The sequence below is a fragment of the Chiloscyllium plagiosum genome, chromosome 24, assembly GCF_004010195.1.
Source record: "Chiloscyllium plagiosum isolate BGI_BamShark_2017 chromosome 24, ASM401019v2, whole genome shotgun sequence".
NCBI lineage: Eukaryota > Metazoa > Chordata > Chondrichthyes > Orectolobiformes > Hemiscylliidae > Chiloscyllium > Chiloscyllium plagiosum.
Genome location: NC_057733.1, coordinates 55589965 through 55592791, shown reverse-complemented (window position 1 = coordinate 55592791; position 2827 = coordinate 55589965). Strand labels below are relative to the sequence as shown.

Below are 2827 nucleotides of genomic sequence, written 5' to 3'. Positions count from 1 at the left end.
GAGGGAGTGCAGCGTAGGTTCACGAGGTCAATTCCTGGAATGGCGGGATTACCTTACACTGAAAGACTGGAGCGACTGGGCTTGTATACCCTTGAGTTTAGAAGACTGAGAGGGGATCTGATTGAGACATATAAGATTATTAAAGGATTGGACACTCTGGAGGCAGGAAACATGTTTCCGCTGATGGGTGAGTGCCGAACCAGAGGACACAGCTTAAAAATACAGGGTTGACCATTCAGGACAAAGATGAGGAGAAATGTCTTCACCCAGAGAGTGGTGGGTGTGTGGAATGCTCTGCCCCAGAGGGCAGTGGAGGCCCAGTCTCCGGGTACTTTCAAGAAACAGTTGGATAGAGCTCTCAAGGATAGTGGAATCAAGGGTTATGGGGATAAGGCAGGAACGGGATACTGATTGAGGATGATCAGTCATGATCATATTGAATGATGGTGCAGGCTCGAAGGGCAGAATGGCCTACTCCTGCACCTATTGTCTATTGTCTATTACATAGCATCTTTCACAGGATGAGCTGCTGCCATTCCTTACCTTCCAATCTGGCCATTACCACCATCACCATCCCTGGATGTGCCCTGTCTCACTGACAGAACAGGCCCAGCACAGGGGCAGCACAGTGGGATACAGTCAGGAGAGAGTTGCTTTGGGAGTTCATAATGTTGACGGCAGACCCCATGAAGACTTGAGGCTTCAGGTTCAACATGGGCCAGGAAACCTCCTGCTGATTACCACGTACCGTCCTCCCTCAGCTGATGAAACAGTACTCCTCTATGTTGAACAGTATTTGGCAGAAGGACACAGAATGTACTCTAGGTTGGAGCACCAGACAAACCTGAGAATGGAGGGCAGGGTGGTGTCAATCTGGTGAAGCTACCAAATAGGACAATGTGCCAAACAGCATAAGCAGCAAGTGATAGACAGAACTAAGCAAGCTCACAACCAATAGATCAGACCAAAGCTCTGCAGTCCTGCCACATCCAGTTGACAATTAGAGTTAAAGAGTCATAGAGATGTACAGCACAGAAACAGACCCTTCAGTCTAACTCATCCACGCCGACCAGATATCCCAACCGAATCAGGTCCCATTGACCAGCACCCGGCCCATATCCCTCTAAACCCTTCCTATTCATATACCTATCCAAATGCCTCCACCACTTCCTCTGGCAGCTCATTCCATACACGTACCACCCTCTGTGTGAAAAAGTTGCCCCTTAGGTCTCTTTTATATCTTTCCCCTCTCACCCTAAACCTATGCCCTCTCGTTCTGGATTTTGACCTAGCACCAGTGAAGGAACAGTGATATATTTCCAAGTCAGGATGGTGAGTGTTGAAGGGGAACTTGAAGGGGGTGATTTTCATCTGAATGCATTGCCTTGGTCCTTCTAGGTGTGGTGGTTTTGGGAGGAGTTTTGGTGAGTTGCTGCGATGCATCTTGTAGGTGGTACACACTGCTTCTACAGAGCATCAGTGATGAAGCGAATGGATGTTTCTGACAGTGGATGAGGTATCAATGAATTTCTGTGTCAGATCCTCAGGTAGGCATTGTGACTATTGGTCATTCTGTACAGGTAGCAGTGATGGGACTGAGGTGGCTTTACTGGGCATGGTCTCTCAGTGATCCGTCTTTCAAACATGTCACAGTGTTAGTACAAGACACGGTCTACAGTAACCCAGAGGCAATCTAACCATCTATCATGTTCCCTTTCAGGTTCAGTAATGCCAAAGGAAATGTTCTCAGACCATGACTGTCAGTGCCTGACTGAGCCATCACTGCTGTGTCCTTGCATTGGGAGCGAGACATCATCAGATCAGCCCTCACTGTCTGGCCCATCAACAGAGCAGCCTCTGGATGTACCCGTGCCCTCAGGAGTAGAACCACAGGCACCTGTCAAGCCTCTAAATATTTAAAACTCATGAATATATGTGGAAAAGTTTTGTTAAAGAATTCAGTTGTGTGTCTGTGGCTTTTGGCTTCTGAGGAAGGTGACAGGTGCTCCTAGGAATGTTAAAGTGAGCGAGATTTGTTTGTTAGGGAAGATGTTCTGAAAACATTTGGTCACTTTGGCTGTGAATAAACAGGCAGCTTTTGCCCAAGTTGGTTCCTTCACATTGTGCTTTCTGCTGTTAATGAAGGTAACTGCTGAAGGAGTTCCACATCTCCATGTAGCCCTGGGCAGAATTATCACTCATCACTGACCCAGATTCTCATCATTTCCCATTACCAGTACAACAATGACAGCAGTCAGGCCCAAACACACAGTGCTCTCTGTAGTAACAGTCACCACCCCCTGCACGTTCCCCTCCAAGCCCAACACCATCCCTGACTTGGAAATATTTTGCCGTTCCTTCAGTGTAGCTGGGACAAAATCCTGGAATTCCCTCCCACAGGGCATTGTGGATCAACACACAGCAGGTGGACTGCACTGGTTCAGGGAGACAGCTCATCACCATCTTCTTTACAATAACCAGATCAAACAGCAATATCATTCTTCATGTGCTCCTGAATAATGCAGTTTGTTAGAAAGTGTGTAACTCAGGGTGGGTTTGCCTGCCAGGATGGTTTAGGTTTGAATGAAGTTCACTGTGAGTTAGTATGTGAGGTAAAAACAATGACTGTAGATGCTGAAACCAGAGTCAACTCTCAGTGGTCTGGGCTCCACCTGACAGCAGTGTGAGTCCATCCCAGTTCTACACAGAGATTGTTGCTAGGAGCTGGGGCTGAGTTAGTCAGGACTGGATTGGGAGTAGTGAGGGATATGGGTATGGGGACAGAGAGAAATCGGGGGAGATTTCTCAGGACGTGGTCAAAGTATTG

General features: G+C 47.6%; 1 protein-coding gene across 1 annotated transcript in view; it reads left to right on the top strand.

Annotated features, from left to right (window-relative positions):
• Positions 1-2375, top strand: part of LOC122562327 (glutamine-rich protein 2-like) — a 33399-nt gene extending 31024 nt beyond the window's left edge. Inside the window, exon 6 of the mRNA XM_043715198.1 lies at positions 1721-2375. The gene's annotated coding sequence lies outside the window, so the exon portion shown is untranslated. The remainder of the gene's footprint in view (positions 1-1720) is intronic.
• The last annotated feature ends 452 nt before the right edge of the window (positions 2376-2827 follow it).